Below are 20,180 nucleotides of genomic sequence, written 5' to 3'. Positions count from 1 at the left end.
TGCAGCACCTGCAGAAGTACCTGAACAGGCACTTGGAAGAAGAGTGAACTGGAGTCCATGCGAAGTCACAAAAGGGAGTCCCCCAATGCCGGAGGACAACTCAGAAGGTTGTGCACTGCAGGTTAGAGTGTCAGGGACCCAGGCTTGGCTGTGCATGAAGGAAATCCTGGAAGAGTGCACAGGAGCCGGAGCAGCTGTAAATCATGCAGTACCCAGCAATTCAGTCTAGCGTGGGGAGGCTAGGACTTACCTCCACCAAACTTGGACTGAAGAGTCACTGGACTGTGGGAGTCACTTGGACAGAGTTGCTCAGTTCCAGGGACCATGCTCGTCGTGCTGAGAGGGGACCCAGAGGACCAGTGATACAGTCTTTTGGTGCCTGCAGTTGCAGGGGGAAGATTCCGTTGACCCACGGGAGATTTCTTCAGAGCTCCTGGTGCAGAGAGGAGGCAGGCTACCCCCAGGGCATGCACCACCTGGAAACAGTCGAGAAAGCCGGCAGGATGAAGCGATACAAGGTTGCTAGTAGTCATCTTGCTACTTTGTTGTGGTTTTGCAGGCGTCCTGAGCAGTTAGCGGTCAATCCTTTGGTAGAAGGTGAAGAGGGAGATGCAGAGGAACTCTGATGAGCTCTTGCATTCGTTATCTAAAGAATTCCCCCAAGCAGAGACCCTAAATAGCCAGAAAAGGAGGTTTGGCTACCAGGTTAGGAGGATTGGCTACCAAGTAAGGTAAGATCCTATCAGAAGGAGCCTCTGACGTCACCTGATGGCACTGGCCACTCAAAGCAGTCCAGTGTGCCACAGACACCTCTGTTTCCAATATGGCAGAGGTCTGGGACACACTGGAGGAGCTCTGGGCACCTCCCCTGGGAGGTGCAGGTCAGAGGAGTGGTAACTCCCCTTTCCTTTGTCCAGTTTCGCGCCAGAACAGGCCTGAGGGATCCCTAAACCGGTGTAGACTGGCTTATACAGAGATGGGCACCACCTGTGCCCATCAAAGCATTTCCAGAGGCTGGGGGAGGCTACTCCTCCCCAGCCTTCACACCTATTTCCAAGGGGAGAGGGTGTTACACCATCTCTCAGAGGAAATCCTTTATTCTGCCTTCCTGGGCCAGGGCTGCCTGAACCCCAGGAGAGCAGAAACCTGTCTGAGGGGTTGGCAGCAGCAGCAGCTGCAGTGAAGACACCGGAAAGGCAGTTTGGCAGTACCCGGGTTCTGTGCTAGAGACCCGGGGGATCATGGAATTGTCATGATCTTAGACACTTTACATGGCCATGTTGGGAGTTACCATTGTGACGCTGTACATAGGTAGTGACCTATATACAGTGCACAAGTGTAATAGTGTCCCCGCACTCACAAAGTCTGGGGAATTTGCCCTGAACCATGTGGGGGCACCTTGGCTAGTGCCAGGATGCCCACACACTAAGTAACTTTGCACCCAACCTTCACCAGGTGAAGGTCAGACATATAGGTAACTTATAAGTTACTTAAGTGCAGTGGTAAATGGCTGTGAAATAACGTGGACGTTATTTCACTCAGGCTGCACTGGCAGGCCTGTGTAAGAATTGTCAAAGCTCCCTATGGGTGACAAAAGAAATGCTGCAGCCCATAAGGATCTCCTGGAACCCCAATACCCTGGGTACCTCAGTACCATATAGTAGGGAATTATATGGGTGTACCAGTATGCTAATGTGAATTGGTAAATTTAGTCACTACCCTGTTAGTGACAAATTTGGAAAGCAGAGAGAGCATAACCACTGAGGTTCTGGTTAGCAGAGCCTCAGTGAGACAGTTAGTCATCACACAGGGAACACATACAGGGCACATACTTATGAGAACTGGGGCCCTGGCTGGCAGGGTCCCAGTGACACATAGACTAAACCAACATATATATACAGTGAAATATGGTGGTAACATGCCAGGCAAGATGGTACTTTCCTACACTGAGAGAGCAGGCAAACAAGCTGAAGCTGAGAGAGCTGACCAGTGCTAAAGTGCAGGAGCTCTCCCTTACAAAATTGGTATGATTGGCTTATACCTAATTGGAATATTTAATTTACCTATAAGTCTCTTGCAAAGTGGTATCCCTATACCCAGGGCCTGTCAATTAAATGCTACTAGTGTGCCTATAGCGCTGCTTGCGCCACCCACTGAAATAGCCTGAAATAGCAGGGCCTGTGTGCGCAGTTTTCTGCCACAGGGACCTGGCATTTAAATTTACTTGCCAGGCCCAGAACTCCCCTTTTACTACATCTAAGTCACCCCTAAGGTTCGCTCTAGCTAGCCCTATGGACAGGGTGCCATGTATGGAGAAGGCAGGACATATGCCAGGTTGCGTGGCCTGTCCTGGTAGTGACAAACAGCCTAACTTGCTGTCTCACTGCTGTGAGTGCTGCCTTCTCATAAGATTGCATTGGAAATGCCCTGCCTTATGGGTAATGGGTATTGTCTGATTTATGAGGGGTAGTATAGGCATGTTTGGAATGGTTGTGATAGTAATGAGAAATGCTGCTGACTGGTGTAGGTGCATTTTGTATTACTATCACAGAAATTCCACTTCTAGAAAGTGTGCATTTATCTGTGCTTATGACTCTGGTGTTTTGCAGCTTGTCTCCTATCCACGTCTGGGCAGACTGACAGTTGGGGCTTTGTGCATACTTTTCAGACAGCCTGAACACAGGGAGGGTGGAAGTGTTACAGAGGTGCATCTACATATTGTATAGTCTTCCTGGGCTGAGAGAAGGGAAAGGCGGGGCAAACCTGCATTTGTAAAGGCTGTGCCCGGGCCTCGCACAATAGGGTCGTTTACCCCCACTGATGTTTGGAGCCTGTGCAGAAGGAGAGAAAGGGCACTCCCAGAACCAGTTGTAACTGGTTGGAACCCCCTCTCCTCCCCATTGTAAATTGTAAAACACACTGTAAACTTAGTATAAGTACAGGGGAATTTTCCCCACAATTTAGACATCACTTTGGACATTCTTGGAACTCCAGGAATGTTACCTGGAGCTGGACAGGACGCTGTTGAGAGGACTCACCAGGACCACCTTGGACGTCTGCTGCTGTGCTGACCTGTGCCCTGCTTGGTCACTAGGAGAAACTGCCACTGCTGGCAGCCCCCTTGTGTGCTGGCTTGTCGCTGGGTTCGCCAGCCCTGGGCCCCTCATCTTGTTGTCTCCAGAGGCAGGGTGCTGTGGCCCCTGACCTCTGTGAAACTCATTTCTAGCACAAGGAGTGCTGCTGCATTGCAAAGTGCTATTTGGAGAGCTCTTTGTGCCCAAGGAAGATCACCGCCACAGCTCGGGCTATAGATTTGGCCTTAGCACTTTGAAAAGCTCTTTTTTTTATGCCCCAGAATCACCGCGCCATCCGGGTGTCTGATTAACATTCAGCGCGAGAATCGCAATCTTCCTAGTGCCCCCGTGGCACAAGAAAACGGAAAGCGGAGCAAGCGTGCTCCTATTCGGTGCCCCTGGGGCACGGTCTGCTCCTTGGAGCACCCTTGGGGCATGGTCTGCTCCTTGGAGCACCCCAGGGGCACCAGTCGCCTTCTATTCTCCAGGAATCACTGCAGCGGCCTGGGAACCTCCTTACACACTCAGCTCATCGGGTGCGGGTGAGTGTCTTCTTGGGACCCAGGAGGGGTCCGAGCTTCAAAAACCTCACCAGCAGGACTCGTGGGAAGGCGCGGGGAGCGCCCCTTTCCCCAGATCTCTGCCTTAGGAGCAGGACGCTCCTCTCTTTTTGAAAGCGCGCACATTTCTTCACAAAACAGGAAAGGAAGACCTTGACGGAGCCCCCCTTTCTCTCGCCCCCTAATTATTTGTTGGGCCTTGCCTAGCCCCCGCCCCGCGGACAGGATGTGAGGAAGCCGAGGCAGGCCCCCACCAGAATCACGGGCCCCAAGGAGCCTGTTTATCGCAAGGAGAGGGTGCCGACCACCCCTCTCCCCCAGGAGCACTGCGTTGCCCCCGTTGTGCGCACAGGAGTGCCGGGGGCCCCCTATGCCCCTCGTTTAGGCACGTGGAGTGCCTCTTCATCACAAAGACAGGTGCTTTTCAGAAAATATTAGCTTCCTGAGCCAAGTATCTTGGTGGATTTTGGGGGGTGTATAGGTTTCCTACCTGCTTTGGTGACATTACATACATGTGTTGATGTTCCTTTTATGGGCATGACATGCTGATATGTATTTTTTATGACTTGTGATATGTTCTCTAATGTTCCTTTTATGGGTTTTCATGAGGTATTCATGACAAGTGCATAGAATTCTTACTGTAATTCCTGACTACTGCTTATGTTGCAGAATCCTGAGTACTTACGTGTTTTAATGTGACAACTGCGAATTCTTGCAGAGTATTAGTAACTTGAGTAACGTTCTGACAACTGCTAAGGTAGTAGGGTATTACTTACTTGTAATGTTGGTCTAATGATGTTTTGTGAAATACAGTTTATTTTTACATAGCTCAGCGTTGTGTTTACTTTTTGGTGTACATTTTGCGTTATGTGTGCTGTATGTGTTGTGCAAACGCTTTACACATTGTCTTCTAGGTAGACCTGACTGCTCGTGCCACGCTACCAATGAGGTGAGCAGGGGTTGTCCTGGACGTGTAACTCCCTTGCCCTGACTAGAGTGGGTGGGTTCTGCCTGGCTTAGGCGCATACCTAGCCAACCAGAAACCCCATTTCTAACAATCCTGAAAGAGTATATGTTCAGTGTTTGCTTTACAGAGTTGTGCCAGCACCTAGTTAACAGTAAGCTGACTGATTTTAGAAAGCTTGCTGAGGAGGCAGATCTCTGGGTTTGCACCAGAGTGTCCAAAAAGGTACCTGGGGGGACACACACAAAGGTGGTCAGGGTTCCCAACAGAAGAAAGAGGGGGAGAAAATTTTAAAAACAAGGAGTTCTCAAAAGGCCCCCAAAACAATTCCCATGGAGGTGACAACAAGAAAGGGAAGTTCTTCCCCAAATGCTTAGAGTGTTTTAAGTTGGGACACTCTAAGGGTGACTCCCAGTGTCCCAAGAGGGCACAGCCCACCACTGGAGGGCAGACACCTGGGTTGGCTAGTATAGCGCTTATGGGAGAGATGATACCAGTTAGCTTGGGGGAATAGATAGAGGTGTCCCTAGAGTCCCTGGTAGATAAGGAAATGATGCGAAAAACTCATATGCCTGCCAATACTTCCAAGTATGGGCAGTGGGTCACCATTGATGGGCAAAAGGTGGAGGCTCTGCATGACACAGGAGCCAGTATGACTACTGTCAGGGGTCAGCTGGTGTCAGCAGAGCAAGTCATCCCTGATACATTCCACCAGGTCTTAGTCGCTGACAATTGCAAGAGCCACCTACCGGTAACTCTGGTTCCCTTTGAGTGGAGGGGGTCTTGGGTGCTCTAAAAGTAGCTGTGAGTTCTGCCAAGCCTGCAGATTATCTGTCAGGCAATGATTTTGAGCACACTGCCTGGAAGGAGGTAGAGCTCAGATCCCACCAGGAGATGTTAGGTTTGCCTGTGTGGGTCTACATGACCACACAGTCCATGGCTGCCCGGGAAGGGAGCCAAGGGCGTCTGGAGCCTGGAACAATGGCCCAGACAGCTGCACAGAGTAAGGGCAAGGGGTGCGGGAAACAAGCCCCAGCTATTCCCACTGTGGTGGACGGGGTCCCAGAGGAGGAGGCCCCTAAGACAACTGAGGAAGATATTGCCAACCTGGGTAACCTGCCTGAGCTTGCTGGCTGGCAAGTGGAGGTCGGGCCAACCAGGGAGGAATTCTGCCAAGTGCAGAAGGAGTGCCCCACTCTTGGGGGTCTGAGACAACAGGCCTCAGCCCAAGCAGCAGATGAAGCCTCTGGTGAGCCTAAGGTACTGCCTGCTAGGGCAGCACAATTGCTGGTGGTCCCCCAGTGTTACCGGGCTTTCCTACTGGGCCTGGCCCATGACGTCCCCCTGGCAGGACATTTGGGGCAAGACAAGACCTTTGCCAGGCTTGTCAGCCACTTCCATTGGCCTAGAGTGCAGGTAGCCTCATAATTACGGTATGGCCTGCAAAACCTGCCAGGCTAGTGGGAAGACATGGAAAAGGCTTAAGATCCCCTTGCTCCCACTCCCCGTCGTTGGCACCCCCTTTGAAAGGATGGGCATCAATGTCATCGGTCCCTTGACATGAAAACTGCCCTAGGCAACAGGTTTATCCTGGTTTTGGTGGACCATGCCACCCGCTATCCAGAGGCAATCCCTCTAAGGACAGTGACTGCACCGTTGGTGACCAGAGGTCTGATGGGGATATTTACCCATGTGGGGTTTCCAAAGGAGGTTGTGTCTGACAGAGGCACAAACTTCATGTCAGCGTATATGGAGTCCATGTGAGATACCGGTTTACGACCCCTTACCATCCTTAAACCAATGGGCTTGTTGAGAGATTCAACAAGATCATAAAAGTCATGATTACTGGCCTACCTGAGGCCAGGAGGCATAAGTGGGATGTCCTCTTTCCATGCCTTCTCTTTACTTATAGAGAGGTGCCCCAGAAAGGGGTGGGGTTGAGCCCCTTTGAACTTCTCTATGTTTACCCTGCCAGGGGGCCATTAAGCATAGTCAAGGAGGGATGGGAGAAAACTGGCAAGAAACCTACCCAGGATGTTGTCAGTTACGTGCTGGCCCTCTGCAACCAGACACAGCCTTTCTGGAAACAGGCCAAAAGCAACCTTGAGGCCAGTCAAGAGGTGATGAAGGAGTGGTATGACCAGACGGCCACTCTGATAGAATTCTCACCTGGAGACATATTATGGGTGATGGAGCCAGTAGAGCCTAGAGCTCTCCCGGACCACTGGTCTGGCCCATTTGAAGTGAAGGAGCGAAAGGGGGAGGCCACTTACCTAGTGGACCTCAAGACCCCTAGAAACCCCCGAAGGGTTCTCCGCCACAACCGACTGAAGCCTCATTTTGAGAGGTCTGACGTCAGTTTGCTCCTTGTGACAGATGAGGGCATAGAAGAGGAGAGTGAGCCTCTCCCCGACCTCCTCTCTGTCAAAGAAGGTGATGGGTCAGTGGAGGGTATTGGTCTCTCTGACTCCCTGACTCTAGAGCAGAGAGGAGAATGCTATGAATTATTGGAGCAGTTCCCTTCCCTGTTTTCACTCACTCCTGGACTCACCCACTTGTGTGTTCACAACAGTGACCAAGGAGACAGTCCCCGTGTAAAGGACAAAATGTACACAGCGTCAGATAAAGTGAAGACCAGCATCAAGGAGGAAGTAGCCAAGATGCTGGCCCTAGGGGTTATTGAGTAGTCCAGTAGTCCCTGAGCCAGCCCTGCGGTGCTAGTACCCAAGGCTGCTGCACCCGATGCCAAGCCAGAACTCCGGTTTTGCGTGGACTACCGGGGTGTCAACTCAGTCACATGGACTGACGCTCACTCCATCCCCGAGCTGATGAGCTCGTAGACCAAGTTCCTCATTACTTCTGATCTCATATCAGGGTACTGGCAGATCGCCATGACTGAGAAGGCTAAAGAGAGATCTGCATTTTCTACTCCTGAGGGCCATTACCAATTCCGGGACGGTTGGTTAACGGGGTCCTAGCTGGCAAGGATGCCTTTTGCGCTGCCTACCCAGACGACATTGCCGTCTATAGTTCCAGCTGGGGGGAACACCTTCTCCACCTCAAGGAGGTGCTTCAGGCCCTCAAACAGGCAGGCTTGACCATCAAAACAGTAAGTGCCAGATTAGACAGGGTTCTGTAGTGTACTTGGGATACCTAGTAGGTGGTGGCAAGGTGCAGCCCCTCCAGGCCAAGATTTAAACTTTCAAGGCCTGGCAACCACCTAGAACCCAAAAAGAGGTGAGGGCCTTCTTGGGCCTCACTGGTTATTACTGTAGGTTCGTCAAGGGCTACAGAACCATTGTGTCACCCTTGACAGCACTCACATCCAAAAAGCAACCTAAGTTGGTGAATTGGACAGAGGCTTGTCAGAAAGCGTTTGACTCCCTGAAGGAAGCCATGTGCACAGCCCCCTTGCTCAAGGCACCTGACTACTCCCAGGAATTGTGCAGACAGATGCTTCAGAGCATGGCATAGGGGCAGTTCTAGCACAGCTAAATGAGGAGGGCCTAGACAAACTAGTAGCCTTTATTAGCAGAAGACTATTACCATGGGAACAGAAGTGGAGTGCTATTGAGAGAAAAGCATTTTCTGTGGTCTGGGCACCGAAGAAGCTGAGACCATACCTGTTTGGGACTCACTTCTGGGTTCAGACAGACCACAGGCCCCTCAGATGGCTCATGCAGATGATGGGCAAGAATCCTAAACTCTTGATGTGGTCTATTTCCCTACAGGGGATGGACTTTACGGTGGAGCATCGCCCAGGGATTGACCAAGCCAATGCTGACGGTCTCTTCAGATACGTCCGCCTTAGCGACGAGAGCTCCCAGGAGGTTGGGTGTGGTTTGTGGGCTGGGCCAAGACTCTATATAAGGAAGCCAGCCCAGCTCGACGTGCTCACTATTCAGAGGTCCCGGTGCAGAGCAGCAGCAACTTCCTGAGCTCCTGTTCCGGAGGCCTACTTTGATCTTGCAGGCCTTGCCCTTCATTGTGTTGGTGATCCTTGATCAGGGCAATAAGACGGAGGTCGGGCTGGGCCCCCGATCCCGCTCTCGAAGACTTTCGAGTTCTTGGGCCTAATTTTCATGATGAAAGATTTTATCTTGAGCGTGTGAATGTGCGCTTGGTTTTTTCTGGCATTTGCATGTTGATACTCGAATCAGCAAGACGGGCAATTCATTTCTTGAGTGTAACTCTTGATATTCATTGTGCGCTACCATTTCTTGGCATTCACATGGTGGCATTTGAATCGGCAAGATGTGCAATTCATTTCTTGAGTTTAACTCGTGGTATTCAGTGTGTGCTACCATTTCATGGCATTTACATGGTGGCTTTTGAATTGGCAACAGGCGCGATTCATTTCTTGTGCTTAACTCATGATATTAATTGTACACTACCATTTCATGGCATTTACATGGTGTCATTCGAATCGGAAAGACACGCAATTCATTTCTTGTGCTTAACTCACGATATTCATTGTGTGCTACCATTTTATGGTATTTACATGGTGGCTTTCAAATCGGCCAGACGGGCGATTCATTTCTTGTGCTTAACTCATGATATTCATTATACGCTACCATTTCATGGCATTTACATGGTGGCATTCGAATCGGCAAGAAGCGCAATTCATTTCTTGTGCTTAACTCATGATATTCATTGTACGCTACCATTTCATGGCATTTACATGGTGGCATTTGAATCGGCAAGACACGCGATTCATTCCTTGTGTGTAACTCTTGATGCTCATCGTGCGCAACCATTTCTTGGCACTTACATGGTGATGTTCGAATCGGCAAAATGCACGATTCATTTCCCACAATTAAACTTGATTTTTCAGATCACTTGCAGTGTGCGTGATCATTTCATGGCATTTGCATATTCTTGTTGAATTCAGCAATGTCACAATTCATGTTTCTGCATTTAAAAACTAAGGCCCTCATTACAACATTGGCGGTAAATCCCGCTTACCGCTGGAATTCTGCTACAGCTATTACGACCCACAGGCCGGAGTCTGCCAAAATCCAGACACCCACACAAGTCCGCCACACCAAAGGTCAGTGATAAACTGACGATAACAAAACCTCCACCGTCACGCCAACAGGAATGGGCCCACACTATCACAAACCATGAATCCACGCGGCGGTCTTTCAACTGCGGTAAACCATTGGCGGTACACACCGCCGCGCTCAAAATACACACACTCTTACAAAACACAACCACATTGGACAATTCAAAGTACACACACCTGAAACACATACACACACCACTCCTACACACCCAAACCAATATAAAACACACACCCAATTCACCCACAAACCCTTATGACAAAAACTGAGAAAGAAGCCCAGAGAGAGACACCACCAGAAACCACACTAGCATCCACAAGCACACAACACCATCACTAATACAACATCCACGCACCTCAGACAACACACACAAACACATCCCCTCACACATCACAACACACTCCACCTCACACATCACCCACAGCACACCACACCATGGCACCGCAAAGACACCTCAGGTTCTCTAAGGAGGAGCTCAGGGTCATGGTAGAGGAAATATTCCGGGCAGAGCCACAGCTATTCGGATCACAGGTGCAGCACACCTCCATAGCTAGGAAGATGGAGCTATGGCGCAGAATCATAGACAGGGTCAACGGAGTGGGACAACATCCAAGAACTAGGGATGACATCAGGAAGAGGTGGAACGACCTACAGGGGAAGGTGCATTCTGTGGTCTCAAGACACCAGATTGCAGTTCAGAGGACTGGAGTCGGACCCCTACCTCCTCCCCCACAACTTACAACATGGGAGGAGCAGGTCTTGGCTATACTGCATCCTGAGGGCCTCGCAGGAGTAGCAGGAGGAATGGACTCTGATAAGTCACATCTTAACTATTACATCCCGCACCCTACCTGCATGCTATCACATACCCCACCCTCACCCTCATCAATCCAACACTTCACATATGCCCCACTATCACAACCCACACATCCCAATACCAAGCCCTGCATGCAACAACAAAGCATGGACACCCATCACCAAATCATGTACACTACAGATACCCACACAGATCCCCAAACCAAATATCACACAAGGTCCTAGACAAGAATGTGAGCACTGGGGTACAGGGTCACCCACCCAATGCACACAATGGCACACACAGATGCAATAATCATACCTTAAGTGATAATGATGTGTCTGTCTTCCATTGTCGACAGGTCCACCAGTGGTCTGTACACCGGAGGATGCCGCCATCTCCTCACCTGCCCCGGCGGACAAGAACAGCGAGCAGAGAGTCAGCCAACACTGAGGTATTAAAGAAAAGATTTATTGCACACATGTGTCAATCCACAATGTGCCTGTCACTGTGTGTATACAAGGCCTAGATAGGTGTGACACATTTAAAATTAATGCCATGGGGCCCCCTGAAATGGTGGCTGCCTGACCTGTAATGTGGGACAAGGGGATATGAGGTAACTGCGCTGGCATTGCACACCGTCGCGGTAGGCAGTCGAAGACTGCGGCACAATCCTGCATTGGTTAATATTGGACCCTGTGGGTCAGAGGAACCAATGATGATGTACGCCACCGGTGATGGTACGCACCGCCGCGACCGCCATTTTCTGTCTGTTCACTCACTTGATACCTGACCTTCGACAGGAGAGGACCTGCACTGCAAGTGCTGCTGTGACCTCGGTCTGGAAGAGACGATGGCTCATGTGTCTGGGGAAAGGGCCCCTGCCTTCACTTCGGATGAGTTGGAGAAGTTAGTGGATGGGGTCCTCCCCCAGTACACTCTATTCTACGGTCCTCCAGACAATCAGGCGAGTACACTGTGAGCATGCTTTATTCGCAATGCCTGTTTGGAGTGGTGTGGATGGAAGATACAGGGGGGGGGACTGAGGCCTGCATGTGCGGACGGTGATTGTATGTGCGTCAGGGCAAGGGTGGGAACGTGGGTCAATGCCTGTGACGGTCCGGACAGTTAAAGATTATCCTTTCCCCTGTACTATTCCTCTAGGTCAGCGCCCACCAGAAGAAGGATATTTGGTGTGCCATCTCCAAGGGTGTCTGGATCCAGTGGGTCCACCACAGACGGAGCACCCACTGCCGGAAAAGAGGGGAGGGCATTCGCCGCTGGAGCAAGAAGATGGCGGAGGCCCAGCTGGGCATGGCCTCCCACCTTGGGAGGGGTGCCCGTCGCACCATGACCCCCCTGATGTTCCGGATCCTGGCGTTGGCGTATCCGGAGTTGGATGGGCGCTTGAGGGCATCACAGCAGCCACAAGGGGGTGAGTACAGTCACATCCATCTGACTCTGCGCGCATTACGAGGTGTCTGGGTGGGGGAGGTGGGCTGTGGGTTCCTCTAGGCCAGGGCGACTTTTGTAGGAAAGGTCCCTTCGTGAGGCAAGCTATGTGGCACCCCAACCCCACCAGTGGTAAGAGCCAACTACACCTAGTCAGGGTCCTGTGACTTCCATGTGTGAAGCAATTGGGCACAGGCCTTGTACCCCATGTCCCTGTGATTAATTAGGGAACTCTAAGTGAATGGCATAGTGCAGAGGGCTGCTGTGTCTGCCAACGGTAGCGGTATTGCATGCACTGAACATGTCTTTCTTCTGTCTTCCCCCTCCCACTTTTTGTGGTCTCCCTGTTCTTGTGTGCATTAGCATCATCAGGCGGAGGAGCAGTGCCACCGGAGCAAGAGGGAGCTGCATCCCACATGGCCCTGGAGGGCGAGACAATGGAGTCTGAAGCCACCAGTGGGACGGAGGGCTCCACGGCAGGGACAGGAGGTGACATCAGCGACAGCGACTCCTCCTCTGATGGGAGCTCCCTTGCGGTATCGGGCCCCTCTGTGCCCCCCGCATCAACAGGTACAGCCACCACCCGCTCTACCAGCACCGCCCTCCCACCAGCCCCTCAGCGTGTGTCCCGTGGCCGCTCACCCAGGAGGGTGGGCATCTCCTTCGCCCCAGGCACCTCAGGCCCTGCCCCAGTCAGCCCTGCTGCCCTCAGTGAGGAGGCTATTGACCTCCTGAGATCCCTCACTGTTGGGCAGCCTACCATTCTGAATGCCATCCAGGGTGTTGAGAGGCATTTGCAACAAACAAATGCATAACTGGAGGGCATTTATTCTGGCCAGGCAGCCCAACAGAGAGCATTTCAGGCTCTGGCCTCTGCACTGATGGCAGCCATTGTCCCTGTGTCCAGCCTCCCCCCTCCAACTTCCTCCACCCAGACCCAATCCCCTGTACCTCAGCCTATCCCAAGCACACCATCAGACCAGCATGCACACTCATCAACACACAAGGGTGGCTCTGGCAAACATAAGCACCACACATCCCACAGGCACTCACACAAGCATCATACCCATGCAGACATACAAACATCCACTGCCTCCACTGTGTTCCCCTCCTCCACATCTCCCTCCTCCCTCCCAGTCTTGTCTCCACTCACACCTGCATGCACTATATCTTCAGCCACTGCCTCCATCACCAGCACACCCATCACCACACACCGCTCACGTGCACTCACCACCCTCACTACCATTCACACATCCCCTGTGTCCTCTCCCAGTGTGTCTGTGAGCCCTCCTCCCAAAGTACACAAATGCAGCCACACACCCACCCAACAGCCATCCACCTCACAACAGCCTCCAGCCCATGCACCTTCACCCAAAGTCAGCAAACATACACCTCCTACATCCACTACCTCTTTCTCCACTCCCAAACTCCCTCCATCTACCCATCCCAGTGTGTCTAAAAAACGTTTCCTGGCAAACCTGGACCTCATCCCTACACCTCCCCCCCTGCCGTCCCCTACGGCCCGCCTTTCCAGGTCCCAACCCAGCACCTCAGCCACCACATCACTGGGCACAGTAGTGCCAGCAATTGCGGGCTTTTGGAGTGTGCCAAGCAACAGAGCAGCCAGTGTTCCACTGAGCGAGGGCAAGGACATTCTGCCACCTCCAAAAGTCAAAAGGTTGCCCACATCCCAGAGGGAGAAGGCGAAAAACACCTGCCACCAAGGACTCAGGCAAAACAAAAGTGGATTGTGGCACTGAGCCCGCCACCAGCACCGCATTCATTGAGCCCGCCGCCAGCACCGCAGTCACTGAACCCGCCGCCACCACAAAGACCACCACCAGCACTGCAGTCACTGAGCCCGCCGCCAGCACCACCGCCACAAAGACTGCCACCAGCACCGATTCCACAGAGTCCGCCGCAAGCACTGCTGCTACTGACACCGCCGCCAGCACCGATGCCACAGAGTCCGCCGCAAGCACCGCCGCTACTGACACTGCTGCCAGCACCGCCAGCGGCCCCGCAACATCCTCAGCCAGTGGCACTACCGCAGGCATGGCTGCCATCCCCAGTGGTCAGTCGTCCGAGGCTGGTGGTCAGTTCCAGGAGCCTGGACAGCTTGCATGTTGCACCACTGTCAGTGGAGTGTCACATCCACTCCCTCAGTCCTTGGCAGGATGAAGCACTCTGGGCACAAAGCCCCCTCCAGAACCAGTGGGGAAAAGCATCCACTCCCTCAGTCCTTGGCAGGATGAAGCACTCTGGGCACATAGCCCCCTCCAGAACCAGTGGAGAAAAGCATCTAGGGCCATATTTATACTTTTTGACGCAAAACTGCGCTAACGCAGTTTTGCGTAAAAAAAAATTAGCGCCGTCTAACGCCATTTTGAAGCGCCGTGCGGGCGTCAAATTTATACTTTTACGTATGGCGGCGCAACCAACAGGTGGGAGTCATTATTTTGTGACGCACACAGCGTCGTTCCGTTGTAAATGAAACCAACGTAAAGGCGACGCACATCACTGAGGGTCGATTTACGACAGCGCAATCCGGAAAGCGCTGGTTTTTTTCACGCTTTTGCGTTACATTTTTGCGCGAAAACTGCCCTTTCAGCAGAGGAGAGCCAAAATGGATCCCAGATGCCACAACAGACCCCAGGAGGATGAGAGCAGACCAGGAACCAGCCAGGAGGATCCATACAGGAACCAGGACATTTTTAGAAAAAAAAGAAAGTGTCGCTTCAGTGAAGAGGAGCAAGAAATCCTGGTGAAAGAGGTGACGGAACACCAGCACCAACTTTTCATCTCCTCTAAATTGCCACTCAGTAGGAGAGAGGCCATATGGAAACAAATAGTGGACAAGATCAACAGTGTGGCTGAAGAACGCCGCACAGTCACTGAGTGTAAGAAACGCTGGCATGACTGCAAACGTAGGACAAAAGAGAAAATGGCCAGGAACAGGAAGGCAGCAATGCAGACTGGAGGGGGGAGTCCAGCACAACAGGAGGCCCTGGACCACATGGAGGAGATGGTCGCAGCCGTCATCCCGGAGGAGATCGTCACAGGGATTCAAGGACAGGACAGCGCAGACTACCACGACACAACGCACATGCAGGGTAAGTCGCATGGGGAATTAAATTGCAATAATGGGGACTGTAAGCAGGGGGGGATACCTACTACACAATGCATGTAAGTCAGCACATATATGAAGTGGCATGGGTAAAGGGGCACGGCAGGGGGGCATGCCCAGCACAGACTGAATCTGGGGCACGACAAAATACAGCACCAACAACAGTCCTATGGGGCCATCCTTTAATTACAACAATAGAGCCAAGGGAAAGCAGCGACAGGTGTGAAGGCCACTACGTCAAACTCACATCCAGGCACTTGTATTGCAAAATCTATCCTACATCAACTAGGTCCCTATCAGTAATGCAGTAGCCAAAACAACAACTGCAATGTAACTGCCACAACAGTTGACAATAATACCTCTCATCTCTGTGCAGCTATAGTGCCAAATGGCAGGAACCTCCCCATGGAACATACATACCTAAATTAGGGGGCGAGGATGACATCCGCAACTATTCATAGAAATAAGACAAAGGCACCAGTACACTCAAATGCCGAATGTCCATACCTGACACATACATAAGCCAAACTAAACAGCAATAGGAGCCACACAGCACTAACTACACACACATGCTGCATACGTCAGGGTCCCTCACGTGCCTGGCTAACAAGGCTACATCACTAATGTCATACTGCTCAGACAACACCTGAGGAGGGGACACAGGCAACTGGTCACTGAAACACACCTGCAAAGTCTGACAACCAAATAGGACATTCATACGATAAACAGGCCAATCCAATTAGACACACATGACCCAACATCATCTTCAAACATCAACAATGTTTACATCCATACCACATCCTAACATTGACATGCATAGGTAATGCCACGTAACATGTACAGTTCATGCAATGTGAATAAAAAGTGTATGGGGCAGGTCCTGAGAGGCAAGTGTGCTGGCAGGGCAGTCACAACACCCACAATCAGTCAAAGTGTATTGTGGCAAGTGTAACGTATACTTTGCACATTAGCCTCAGGCTGGAGGCCTTTGTGCATCTTACCCTGAATGTACTTATACTGATTTGCTCACATCTAAGAGCCTCAGAGCACTTTGCACTAAATGCTTCTCATTGCCCTTCCTATCAGTTAATTTAGCAAATAGCCAGTCCTAAGGTGTTGTCAATTAGTCAAATCACACTGTTTTGCCTACTTCTGCACTGGAGTTTGCCAGAACATATTCACTCTGTGCCCCAGTCAAGGATACAGTCTGGTACGTTGCTGATAGATGTGGTAGGGGTTAAGGTTTGGCATTCCTGCGTAGGGAAACTTTGTCATCACAATGACATATGACTTATAAAATCACTTCCTTGTCCCAAGATATGCAAGAGGGAGTTTCCAAACAGAGAAACACAACTAGATGCTGCCTGCCTTGCTGCTGATGCACAACCAGATCACAGGCCATTCCTCTGATATGAGGGATGATGTCTCCCCAGTGATTCCGACAGGCAAGCTCCAAACTTAACATGCTGTGCTATACATAGAACAAGCAGAGGGAGAGTAGAAACTGTTAGGCACCATGATAGCTGTGTACTAATGTATTACTCTCCTGCGGACTATTTCAATTCTAACAGTGTGTATTGTTTGGGTTATTGTGGCTCACACCTAAATTTCAACAAGTCAGTTGTACAATGAGACCTCATATTAAACAAATACTGTCTTTCTCATTTGTGTATGGGAACATACCGGAAAAGACATAATTGTGTAGGATCTGAGTGACCACGACTTCCCTGAGAAGTTCCAAAGATGTCATGCGCTCGGATGTCTAAACATTCCTTTGATGTGGGAGACCAGAGGCACTGCTAGTTAGTCTGAGCAAAATGAAATATCAGGGTGACAGAGTTATTTACAAGTGGGTCAGACTTAGTCCCCCACACCATTAGCTATCCTGCTGCCTAGAAAGCCAGTAATCACATGTAGGATAATGAGAGCCCATCCAACAAAATGTCCCTCCATAACAATAGTTAAACACCGAGGGAGGAGTAGGACAAAAACACGCCTATTCCTAAATAATTACAAAGCAACACCTAGAGGCGATCAGGCAGACATGTCTGATAGCTCCATATCATACATGTGACACACAGGTGGGCCATAGGCCTACAACAATGCCCTATGACGGACAGCAGATACCAAGACAAACACAGAGCACAAAGTTAAGGCATCCAAAGGCTTGTATCTTAGTGCAAAATTGTCACAACACAGACACACTAATTGTACCCTGTTTCATTGCAGAGGAACACAGATCTCCTGCCGATATGCCTGTCCCTGAGTTCCCTGATGACATGGATGACAAGCCCATAAACATCCCACAAGAGACCATTCAAATGGTCCTTGAAAGCCTCCAAACCCCACCTTCAGTCACAAGGAGGAGCACAGAAGAAGCAGCCACCACAGGAGAACCACCCGCCACCCCAATTGTAAGACCTGCCAGCTCCAACACAGCTGAGGACTCTGACGACACTGGCACCAGCTTCGAAAGAACCGTCGTTGGGGTCCAGCGGGAGCTGGCCAATGAGGTGCGGGTGGGGATGCAAACTATGGCAGCCAGCCTTGAGGGGGTGCGTTCGTGCATGATGTCTACTGCTGATCAGGCAGCTGCAATGCAAGCCCGAACATCGCTCTTGCAGGAACTTTTAAAAACACAGAAGGAAATCTGCACAGCTGTCATCCAGTTGACACAACAACTACAACTGCAAGCCAGTCAACGTGTGCACGAATGCAACATAGAACCCCTCAGGGCCGACCTGGCTGCCTACCATTGTGATGTGGCTGCCATTCTGAAAAACCAGCAGGCCCTCCTTGCTGCAGTACTGCCCTTCATAACTCCACAGGGATCAGCCCCCGGGATGTCTGCCTCCATGTCTTCTAACACTGAGGTGTGTGTTGCCCCTTCACAACCAACAACAACAAGGACACACCAGGCAACACACACATCAGAAGAAGAAGACATGGAACAGATAACATTCACACGCAAGAGTACCCGGAAGCCCTAGTCCCTGCACCATGGCCTACTCTGACCAAGGTCCTACGTTTTGTCAAATGCCAGTCTCACTACAACTACACTGAATGACTGTTTGGCAATCCACTGTATGACTTGTCCCCATTGCCAGTGAATGTCTCTCTCCTACTATTTGGCAATTCCTGTCCCTCTGCACTGTCTGTGACATCACCCCAGCATGTCAGGAGCATCATCCACACCCCTTCTGTAGGATCACCATGTAATAATGCACCAGAATGGACTCAGCAAACATGGTGAATGGACATTTTGCACTACACCACCTATAAATAAATATCACTTGCACACCTATTGTGTCTCTGTGTTATTTCACACTTCAACTGTGCAGTACATAACTCCAAAGTGGCTGTGTGGCAACCATGTAGATTCTCTATACTACTGTCCTGATTTCATGTATACTGAAACATCTGTGCAGTGCCCAGGATTGCATCATAGCCTTACCATACTGAGGAAAATAACTGATGAAGGGACTAAGCACACACAATCATGCTGTGTTGGACAGAATGATGCACCATCTATAGCTATTCTAGACAACTAATGGTGGCTGAGAAATGTAGGCACCATGCAATACTTAAATAAGAAATAATGCCGTAAAATGTAAGGAATCATTAACAAATTATACTGCATCAATCACCCTTACGGAGTATACTTCCATGAAGGAAAGTCATGCTGAATCAGTACACACATGATGTAGGTTAGCAATGACAGCAACACGACAAGAGTGTGAACAATTCCTCATCTACAAAAATCTCCCTGAACTTCACACTGCTGTCCGACCTATCTATTTACCCACAATAACAAGTCTGGAAGCACTCTTTGTGAAGTAGGATACATACCGAAACAAACCCTTGGTGATCAATGCACACTACCAATGGTGGGTCTCCCACATGGTGGATACTTACCAAGTTAGCACACGGGTAGCTGGCATGTTAAACCTCAATATCCTGGGGATAGCGAGCATAGGACACAAATGTCATACTAAAACATTCTGCTACACTGATGTCAAGGCCATGATAATGTAGCACCTAACGCATCATGTAAAGGGTTAACTAAATTTTTATTTCAATGAAGTAATAAAAGAGGCAACTAAGGGAAAGGTAAACCTACACTAATCTAACCTACTACTAACACACAACTGTCCCTAACTAACCTAAGCTAAACTTACTCTACACATGTAACGAAACGATCTAAACATCAACCCCCCACCCACCATTATGAGACAAGACACATACAGGACAACACTTACTAACCTACACACATACTATACTATCCTAAACAAACATATATATTTTTTTAATTTTCTGATAATTTTTTTTTTTTTTTTTTTAAACAGGAATCCCAACATTTCCCCCCACCCACACAAAAACATAAGATAGAAAGAATAAGGACCCCCCACCCTCTTCCCTAACACTAACTAAGCTAATTACCTATACTTATCCTATAACTAATCCCCAAAACCCAACTAACAGTATAAAATAGGAAAGAGGTGAGAGGGGAGGGGTAAAAGTTCAAGAGGGCAAAAGTACTACAGATTTGCCCTCCGTAGTGTGCGCCTGATGGAGCGGACCTTCTTTTTAACATAACTCATGTCCTCCCTCAGGTTGTCCACCTTTTTCACCAACTTGTCCAATTTTCGGGACAATGCCAGGAAGGCAGCTGGGTCCACAGGAGGGTCTGTGCTGGTTTGCGTGCCGGCGGAGGTTGATGTTGTGGCAGGAGTTGTTTGGCCACGGGACAGTCCTGCTACCACCACACGGCTGGGTCCAGGTCTGGAGGAAGATGCAGGGTCCATTGCTGAAGACGTTGCTGGGTCCACTTGGGCAGACCTGGTGGATGTGGTGTTGGTGGTTGTTGGTGGCACTGTAGGGGGAGCCTGTGGTGTGGCCCACCACGCCCCGGAGGCCCGATCTGAATGGTACTTGCGGCCCATCCTCCGATACCCACACTGCACCTGCAGGATGTGCCTGTATCTCATCGCACGGCGCTCAAAATGGTTGCGATCTGCGGCACTCAGGTTTGCAGCTGTGAAGAGAAAAGGCAAATATTTAGCTTTGGATTTGCATTGGGTGGAATAGCACAATGGGTTATTCGTCCATTACTAGAAATGTATTGGTTGCAGCAATTGTCACAA

The sequence above is a fragment of the Pleurodeles waltl genome, chromosome 7 (genome assembly GCF_031143425.1).
Source record: "Pleurodeles waltl isolate 20211129_DDA chromosome 7, aPleWal1.hap1.20221129, whole genome shotgun sequence".
NCBI lineage: Eukaryota > Metazoa > Chordata > Amphibia > Caudata > Salamandridae > Pleurodeles > Pleurodeles waltl.
The sequence above is the reverse complement of the archived record's forward strand: the minus strand, read 5'-3'. Positions refer to the sequence as shown.